Below are 10,588 nucleotides of genomic sequence, written 5' to 3' on the forward strand. Positions count from 1 at the left end.
TATATATATTTGATCTTGTGTTCATCAAGATTGCATTTATTTAATCAAAAGTAAAGTAAAAACAGAAATATTGTGAAATATTATTCAAATTCAAAATAACTGTTTTCTATCATAATGTATTTTAAAATGTATTTATTCCTGTGATGCAAAGGTTTTTTTTTTTATGAACAAGGTATTAATATTTTATTAGGTAAAAAAATTGTGTACATGTCAGTACAACAACCTCTTCCTGTCTAAGTGGTCAGTTCTTGTCCATTGATGGTCAATCAAAAGTAGTTGTATATTCTTACTAAATACATTTTTCAGCAAGTTGCAACCGTTTTCCACTGTCATGGCTCCAGAAGTACACTGTACAGACAGAAGTATTTGGACACCTGAACATTACACCAACAGGGACTTCAATGACATTGCATTCTAAATACACTGACATTAATATGGAGTTGGTTCCCCATTTGCAGCTATAACAGCTTCAATTCTTCTGGGAAGGCTTTGCACAAGATTTTGGAGTGTTTCTGTGGGAATTTTTGTCCATTCATCCAGTAGAGCATTTGTGAGGTCAGGCACTGATGGCACTGGCCTGGGTCACAATCTCCAATCCAGTTCATCCCAAAGGTGTTTGATAGGATTGAGGGCAGGCATCTGTGTGGGCCAGTCAAGTTCCTCCACACCAAACTCATCCAATCATGTCTTTATGAGCTTTGCTTTGTGCACTGGGGCACAGTCATGCTGGAATAAAAACAGACATTCCACAAACTGTTCCCAAAAAGTTGGAAGCATAGCATTGTCCAAAATGTCTTGGTAGGCTGAAGCATTAAGATTTCCCTTCACTGGAAGTAAGAGATCTAGTCCAACCCCAAACTCTGCCAAGGTTGCTATGAGTTTTAATGAGATGCATTCAAATTCTACACAGAATTCTCAGTTATAAACAGGTAAAACATCACCGATGTAGAAAGCCAGAGAGTAAGGCTAACTATAACTATGGTGTTGTGGCAGAAAAGGCCTAGTCGAATGTTATTACATTATTTATTTCAGGGTTTATACAACCTTCTGAGAGAGAAATTCAATGATGATTCAATTCAATGACTTTAAAGCTTTTCACACAACTATTCCCAGCACTTTAAAGCTCTAAAAATGACCCAATTTAAGTGGTATTTTTAATTGGATGACCGTTTGTGATAAACAAATACTTATGTAAAAAAATATCAAGAAATCAAATTGTCAAAGTTTTGCACTTTTTTGTGTATGAAGTCGCAAAGTGACTTGAAAAACAAACTTTTATTCAATTTGCAACTGAAACACACACAAAGAGGTCAGTTACATATAATACTATAGAAGAACGATGGTACATTAAATAAAAGTAGAATATGTTAATTTTATTTCTTTTATTAATTGTTAAAATAAAATAAATAAAATAAAAGTTGTATGCTTTCCAACTCAAGCTCAGTGCTTTACAGTCAAATGTGTACTACCATGAAATAAACGTGTAATATTATTAGTAACTGCCCTTATTAATGCAAAACAATAGTAATTTATGATTAAATTATCTTTATTTTTAATACTTCCCAAACCACCACCCAGCCCTACCAAAACTGCTCCTAGCGCCACCATCTGCAGAACATAGTGGCGTTGGTGCCACTGCTCTCAAACGTTAGTCTGGAGTCCTGGGTTTCCACTGCTCCAGAGTCCAGTGGTGGCGTGTTTTACTTACTCCATTTACTGATGCTTGGCAAATTTGGTGATGTGAGGCTTGCATGGAGCTGCTTGGCCATGGAAACTCGTATCATGAAGCTCCCGCCACACAGTTTTTGTGCTGACATTAATACCAGTGGAAGTTTGGAGATCTTCAACTATAAAATCAGCAGAGCATTGGCTTTTAGTATGTGCCTCAGCACTCAGTGACCCCATTCTGTGACTTTACCTGGTCTTCTGCTTTGTGGCTGAGTTGCTGCTTTTCCTAAATGCTCTACTTTCCAAAAATACCATTTACAGTTGACTGTTTAATATCTAGGGATGAAATTTCAGGTAGTGACTTACTCCAAAGGTAGCATCCTATTACAGTACCATGCATGAATTCACTGAGCTCTTTAGAATGACTCATTTTTTTCACAAATGTTTGGACATGCAGGGTGCATGGCTAGGAGCTTGATTTAATACATCTGTGGCAGTGGGTCTCATTGAAACATTAAGTGCAAAAGGGGAAAATTAATAAGAAAATACCCTATATGGCTTAAAGTACATGCCTCTTAAATATTGAAATCAAAATAATTAAAGATGTGTCCTAATACTTTCATCCATATAGTGTATTTTTCCCATTAATTTTTTCTCCTTTGGCAGTTCAAAAAAGTGCCATTGAGATTAAGAGAAATGTTAACAGATAGCTCTTTCTAAGAATATTAGACCTCCATGGACTGGAATTTATGGCAATTATCAAGACTATGGTCTTTATGACAAGGCTTGTGCTCACAAACTACACTAAACACAAGCATAGGGAATCTTTATTTTTAACCACCAACACGTTAATGAGGTGGTGGGCTTCATTCTTGTCATATGTGAGGAGGAAGACAAGTCTGTTGGGAAGAGGGGTCCAGACATGTCAGAGTCCTCGAGGGAAATCAGACACATATACAGTACATGCACATGGATGCACAAATACACTCATGCAAAGGCAGAGGTCCAGAGATGGAGTTGACATTTTTTCTGACAAAGCTCCAAATCAGTCATTGATAGGATATTATCCATGCTAATCTGTACTAATTACTGTCACTGTGCCAAGTGCCAAAGTGCTGTTGGTGGTTGTCATGGCATTGCTATGCAGTTTCTAAGTGTTTTTTAGCACTTTAACATGCAACTAGGGTTTTCTGGGTTAACTGTACATTACATTTGCATCATCTACCGCTCATTCAATCTTTATTAACACTAATTCTTTATTACTAAAACTTCAACGTGTAATCTTTAATGTAATCTGCAATATTGTCAAATCTCATAATCTCAAAATCCATTATTCATACTGTACATTATAATGTTGTGATGCTTAATTTCAGTGCTGCTTTAATATTTCATTTTGAATTTATTTAGACAAAATAATATAGAATTGTAATATTAACCATGGCCATAAAATAATGTACAATAATTAGTTATATATGCTAATAAAGTAACTGTACATTACCTTTGCATCATCTAACGCTCATTTAATGAGTCTTTAATAACACTAGTAGAATTTTAATAGTTACTAAATATGTAATAGTATTAATATTTGTAATACTAACACACTAACCTGCGTTAGGGTTTTATTTTTAATTGTAGACAAAACAGTATAGAACTTCAATATCAACCATTTATACATTATTGGCTATAAAATAATTTAAAAAAATGCATTGTGTACACTCATTTCCTTTTTAATAACACTAATAGTTTAATTATTACTAAAAATGGAATTACTGACATAATTAAATAATTTATAATGTTGTGATGCTTAATTTTAACTGTTTTAGGTGAAATGTAGAATTTTAATATTAACCATTTATCCTTTATTGGCAATCAAATAAAAACAGAATTTAAAATTCATGCATCCCTTCACAAACTAATTATTACGCAAATTTTTACAGTTTGTTGTTATAAAATGTCTGCAGAGACTTATAAAGCATTTGCATGAATTTGATAGAGGAATACAACAATAAGCAATGCTCTTGTTCCAGCAGTAGGTAGATGACCAGGCTCTGAATGCCCACATAACAATTAATGTTATTGCAGACAGCAGGCTGGTGCATGTGTGTGGGCCTGGTTTTGTGAAGCACAAGCCATCTCTCTCTGGCACACACACACACACACACACACACACACACACACAGTTTTAAGTGTTTTGAGCCCAGCCATTATGCTGTTGCCCATGGGCGGCACTCTGCATAGATTTATTAGATGATGCCTGGGTGTTTGAGTCCATGTGTTCATGAGCGTGTTGTTATTGTGTGTGTGTGTATGTGTGAAAACCTATTTAGATATTATATTAATTTCAAGTACAGCTGCTTTAAGTATGTTGTCAGCAATGTTGGTATGTGGGCGTTTTTACTGGCGAATTTGTATGAGACAAAACTGAAACATGAGTGCAGATTTGAAAGCTAATGGCCCCACTGATGGATGTTTATGGAAGCATCCATTTTGGCTTTATTGTGTTAACACGCTGTACTGGCAGCAGGATGGGGCATAAAACACTGAAACACATTACAGACCTCCGGCCAACGGCACCACGGGATACCAAGGATATAAATACCGCATTGAAAGAAAGAGCCTTATTTAAGAGTATATCTGTGGTTAAGATGGTATATATATGCTGTGTACAGTCCTGCGCGTGCAGCTACTTTCTTTAGGGCCATTTACACAGAATGTGTTGAAAAACATTAGACATAGTAGGTGGAATGGGGAAAAAATGCAGAAAAGCCATTTTTAAAAGTTGAACGGTTTTAACTTGAGCATTGCATATTAAGAACAGGTGTCGTGCACGAAAAACATGAGGAAAAGTGACAAAACAAATGTCTGACTAGCACGTTTACAAAGAAAAAGCACTGGAAAATCAGCACAGTGAAATACAAAAATGCATTCTGTGTAAACAGTTTTTTTATTTTTGAAAAATGCAAGCTGCAAGGTAGAGGGATAAAAAAATAAAAAAATAAAAGATGAATAAATAATGCATTTTTTGAATGAATTGGTTGAGTGACTAATTCAATGACTCATTCTTAAAGACAGTAACTTGTCGCCACCTACTGGTTTAACAAAGTTAACTGCAGAAAGATTAATTGAAAATCTCCATCTCTAATACCAGACAGTTTGGAACCAGCAAGCTACAAAATTTAAGTTACATTAATAAAATAAAAATAACAGTATTATTTCAGCTACTCTGTGGATACTGACATCAAGCTTCACTTATTTAAAAATTCAGTCACTTGCCCAACAATTCCCCACTGACTTATAATATCTTCTTTTTGTGTTCCACAGGTTTTGAAATGATATGAGAGTGAGTAAATGATGCAGAACTTTCATTTCTGGGTGAACCTGAAAAACATTTATCATTGTCTATCATGTCATCACATTTTTGCTCATACAATGAGTCAACAGAGGCCAAAACAAACAGAATCTACTAAATTTCACTGCACTGACAAAAAGACATTCTTCAAGGTATATTTTTTTATAATTCCACATAAGTCATACAGGTTTTTAGTGCGGTATAAGGTATAATCTAACTTAACTCTTTTTTGCTTTGGTCTGGTTTTTCTTCCTCTGAAACATTGCAGGGTTCACTTTTCTAGACACACTCTTTCCCTGCGCTCTGGTTTTGTCTCTTTAGCCCCATTCCCATCCCATCTTCCATCCCTAAAACTCAGACGTTTGCCATCAGCCCTCTGCTTTCTACAAGCAGGAACCATCTTCCCCCTCTTCAGAGATCAATCTCAAGCCATTACACCAGGCTAAAGCTTGACACTCCTTACAAACGCCCAATTAAAGCTGAATCAGGCAGCCAATGATTTAGTCAATACAAGCTCAAATCCACTCTTGTAAATACAGTGACTGAAAACTAATAAGAATGGAAAAATCAACTGTGCAATATTTTGCCTCCTCATATCCATCAACTTACCCTTGTTCCCCCTCTCCTATTCCTATCCATTCATCCCTGCACGGGTCTATCAGATTGCAAAGGGGTCGGTCACATTTTAATTAAAAATCCTATAGAAGGGTCCTATGTAATCCCTCCCTGGTTAAGAAGCTTGAAGCGCGAGTACAAAGGACTCAAACATAAATCTTTGCTTTATTCTGTCCTAAGGATGTAATCAAATCCATCCGGTGAATGAACTTGTCAAGCAGGCTCACGCTCTTCAAACAAATCTCAAACTTCATCCAAACACTGTTTTCACTAAACACACATCCATGCAACATCCTGATGCCAGATCACGGTGGTTATGTTTATGCATAAGAATAATGTTTGCTGATGAGTATAAAGTTGGTCCTACTGTCATGACAACCTGTTGCCATGCACCGGTGGTCCTTGTTTTAAAGGGGTCATATGATGTTGCTAAAAAGAACATTATTTTGTGTATTTGGTGTAATGAAATGTGTTTATGCGGTTTAAGGTTAAAAAAACACATTATTTTCCACATACTGTACATTATTGTTTCTCCTCTATGCCCCGCCTTTCTGAAACGTGTCGATTTTTACAAAGCTTATCGGTCTGAAAAGCAAGGTGTGCTGTGATTGGCCAGCTATCCAGTGCGTTGTGATTGGCCGAATACCACAAGCATGTTACGGAAATGTTACACCCCTACCATACTGTGATGCCCTGTCCGATGAGACAAAAACATTAAAACCCATTATAAACGAGTTATTCGTTGCATCCAGTGGGGACATAATTATGGATTATAATGACTGCGGAGGCCGGCTTGAGTGAGCGGTGGTGGGCGGGCTTGGGAATGGCGCGGCCGGCAGATTCGACGAAGGAGCGTCCGTAGTGCTTGCGGCAACCACATGTGACGACCCCGGGTTGGACTCCGCTTCGTCTACGGTGAAAGCCGATCCGGTGATCGACAGTGCAAAGTTGATGTATTTCCTCAGCGACCAGCACGGATCAGCTCCAGGCATGACGAAGCAGATATCGTCCTCTTTTGGAAGGCCAAACAAAGTAGTTTCGCTTTCACAACGAAACACACAGCGCCTTCACGACATGGTGGCAGCAACAACAATACTACAGCGAGAATAAAAGTTATGCCTTCTTTCTTTGCGTGAACATTTGGGCGGCGTTATGCAAATCTTCCCACATAGTGACGTAGATATGTGGGGGCGTGTTAGAACGAGTCGTTTTAGGTAGGCGTGGTTGACTCTTAACTTTTATAAAGAATATCTCTTAGGATTTGAGACTTTTGTCTTTGCAACTTTACAGATCTTCTTTATGCACCAAGAGCTTGTAACACTCCAAAGAGAAAGGAAAAATTGAAATCGCATCATATGACCCCTTTAATGAGAGAAAAATGTGTCCCTGGCTGCAGAGTATAATTGTGTTGCATATGCACTCCAGTCACTGACACAAGAATATGTATTTTTATATAAAAACAGCCTATTTTTCAACACCTACCGAATCAGCCTCATAGTACGTAAAGGGCTTATTGTCTGTGATTGATAGTGGGTTTCAGAGACGTCTTTAATAAGCAGTAAGACACTGGCTGATGAGTCATCACAGCAGATGGCTGCTTTTGAGCAAGCAGATGGCCTGCTACATGTGGTCAATTGATCCACAGATCTCAATTATATTGGCCACATACCTTCATCCTCTCAAAGGTGCTGTATATGGATGTGAGGTGCATTACATAATCTGGCCCTGCTTAAAGAAACAGCATGAAATGTGGGTGTTTGGTTTAAAGTTACATATAAATAGATAACATTGAATTGCTCAAGTAGATGTCTGCTCATGAGCTCAGGCAGACTTTGAGTAGTTGTTAGTATTGACGGCCACCGGTTAATTGGATTCAGAAACCTGTCGTACAGAGAGAGTTTATTGCATCAGCTACTGATAATTAAGATCTTTTATGATCAGGGGACTGATGGTCTCAGTAATTAACACGCTGTATATTCCTCTGAGATTTCAGGCGAAACACTTAAAACAAAGCTACAACTTAGAATATAAGATATAGCCTGTAGGATTTGCCTCAAAATTGTCTGCGTTATATATAGTATGACGCAACTAAAGAATACACCGTATACAAACATATTCACTGTTTTCAAAGAGCAGGATGTAAAATGGTTGAGAATATTCTTTTTATATTTCAGACTAATTTTTTTCTCCATCAGTGTCACACATCTATGGCAATCCATTTTTATCATTTATTGCTTTGCCATTACGTTCCAACTAGTGATGAATTTTTTGAATTACCAGTAAAAAATCCAAGTGACTAGTATATATATTTTTTACCTTAACTGGCTGCTATTTATTAGAAACGTACTTATTTCAGTGGTAACTAATACCTATTAAATTAGCTATTAGTGACAAGTAACTATTGTTTTGTAATCAGTGGTTCAGACACCAAATATTCACATACAGTATATTTGTGAATATATATATATATATATATATATATATATATTCAAATATTCTTCAAATATTTGTTTAAAGTGTTTACTGGTACTAGTTTTGCTAATAATTATTCATTAGGTACTAGTATTTTTGTTTGCAACTATTCAGATAGTTACTAGTATCTATTCCAGTTTTTCTAGAAGTAACTGAATAGGCATACATACTTTTTAGAGACTACTGTGTATTTCTAATAATATTTTTAATCTAGGTAGGGGGTTTTAAAGCAGTGATTTCGACTAGTCATTACATATGTCAAGTACAGAAAGCAGTTGTAACTAGTGAGATATAAATTGTTACTATTAATATTTGGGATAGATACTTCTATCTCATATAGGCTTCATTTACACTGGCACAAAAAAAATAATTTTTTTTACACAGGTTGGATATCGTTGCACACATGCAAACACAAAAATCTGCACGAGATAGATTTTTTGCATCCTTCTGAGCCACTTCTAAATGTGGCTTTGAATCACATACATATTCGATATCTGGACATCTGGCCTAAACACGTAAAACTGATTTCCATTGCCAATCCATCAGAGGCCAGGCCAGGGAGACTAGTATCTAATAAATAGGATGGGTATCTAGTGCTAATAAAGTAAAGATAGAATAGACACTAGCAACCATTGGGATAGTTAGCATCTAATGAATAAAACTGAAATAGGCACCAGCAAAAATGCGCTAGTCATTTCTATCTTTGCCAAATTGCATATGTGAAATTTGTCACCAGGTAAAAATGGAATAGTTACTTGCCACTATACAGGGATGATGAATAGCAGAAAATCAAGTTTTAGTCAACAGCTAGTCAAACTGAAATAGATTCTAGTTGCTTTATTATTATTTACTAGCAGCATGCAAGTACTAGTCACATATGAAACGGATACTATTAAGTGTTGAAATGGCTTGCCATAGGCACCTGTTCTCCGGCTCTGTCGCCTTGTGTTATGTAAAAGCATCGCATCATCCACTGCCATAATCTCGCAGACTACATCAATCCTGTGGCGCTTTGTGATTTTATCTTTACGAAGAGACAAGACACATCTTCTTATGCCACAACGTGCACTTGGTTTGATTACTTTAATATTACCATTCGACTTAAAGAAGAAGGCTAACCTATACTATATGTTATAGATGTTTGAGTAACAGACAGGCACTCGCTGCGGTAGAATCCTTGAGCATTTCTTGCGCTGGCTCAAATAATTTCACTTGAATTTATTCGAACAGATACTGTATGTGAAGTATAAACTTACCTATCCAGCAAATATGACCCCAAAATACACAGCCTCCACCTGCACTCCTCCCTGCGATATAATCCTCCCGCTTAATTCCACAAAAATAAATATGACTTTATAGAATGGAGCGGGCAAACCAAACTCAGCGCCTGTCCTGTATTCGCTCGGACTGCTTGCCAAATAGCAGCCACAAATATTTATCTGCCGTGACTCCGCATGCCGTGTGACAGATAGCGAGAACGTGCTCGCTGCCGTTGACCGCTGGTTTAATCCATACGCCGCACCGAGGGGTTTTCCGAAAGCATGACACTGCACATTTACACTACACCGGGATTAAACCACACCAAAAGAAAGCGACATATGGTGCCTTTCAGTACACGTTTATCACGTCTATACTATATCAACTAACATTTATGAAACGTTTCAGTCACGTACGCAAGTTGGAATAGTTGCTACGCAGATTTTGCGTTCTAAACAAACAACGTCACATCCCCCAGAATTCTTAATATCATTCTGATCTTTTAACTTTATTTTTCTTTATAAAATGAGTGTGTTTTATGTGGCTAATTCTTTCTTTTAAATCACACCACCAGGTCTTGTATCAGGAGAACTCTTGTTTCTCTCATGGTTTCCAGGAGATGACTTCAATGGCAGTGGATGCAGCTCTGTGGATGATGGTGTTGGGGTGTGTTAGTCTGGTATTCAGCAGAGGCACATGCTCCAGCAGCTCTGCCCGGGCCCTAGGAACCTCTGCCAGGACTGTAAGGGCACGGAGGGCATTGGCACACACCGCTGTATTCTCACTCACCACCAGCTGCAGCAGAGGGGCGATGGCACCTGCGTTCAGAGCCTCAGTCTTACCTGGAAACAGACAGACAATGAGATCTGGCCTAGTCTAATCTAATATAGGTGTTTTCAAAGTGGGGTCCAGGACCCCCAAAGGCTGACAAGGGAGTGCTAAGGGGTGAGAGGGAAAGTTCAGAGAAAAAAATGTGTAAAAAAATTTAAGTAATACTTAATTATGTAATTCATAAGAATAATAATTAATGGATAACTTGTAAGAAATAAAAAAATGATCAAATAAAATCTACAGATTCTGATATAATGTTGCCTGTTGTACAGGTTCTTTTAAAACACCTAAGTGCCTAGTCTAATCTAATATAGGTGTTTTCAAAGTGGGGTCCAGGACCCCCAAAGGCTGACAAGGGAGTGCTAAGGGGTGAGAGGGAAAGTTCAGAGAAAAAAA

The 10,588-nt window shown here is 37.4% G+C and overlaps 1 protein-coding gene across 6 annotated transcripts in view; it reads right to left on the reverse strand.

The window, feature by feature from the left end:
• LOC107571963 (dematin-like) overlaps positions 1–9,926 on the reverse strand; it is a 25,647-nt gene extending 15,721 nt beyond the window's left edge. For 3 of the 6 annotated variants that reach the window (XM_016258356.1, XM_016258355.1, XM_016258354.1), the window contains exon 1: positions 9,361–9,924. The gene's annotated coding sequence lies outside the window, so the exon portion shown is untranslated. Of the gene's footprint in view, positions 1–9,360 lie in introns of all 6 variants that reach the window. The other 3 variants (XM_016258357.1, XM_016258359.1, XM_016258353.1) reach the window with 3 other exon arrangements.
• Positions 9,927–10,588: the final 662 nt, after the last annotated feature.

The sequence above is a fragment of the Sinocyclocheilus grahami genome, unplaced genomic scaffold, assembly GCF_001515645.1.
Source record: "Sinocyclocheilus grahami isolate Dianchi unplaced genomic scaffold, SAMN03320097.WGS_v1.1 scaffold1674.1, whole genome shotgun sequence".
NCBI lineage: Eukaryota > Metazoa > Chordata > Actinopteri > Cypriniformes > Cyprinidae > Sinocyclocheilus > Sinocyclocheilus grahami.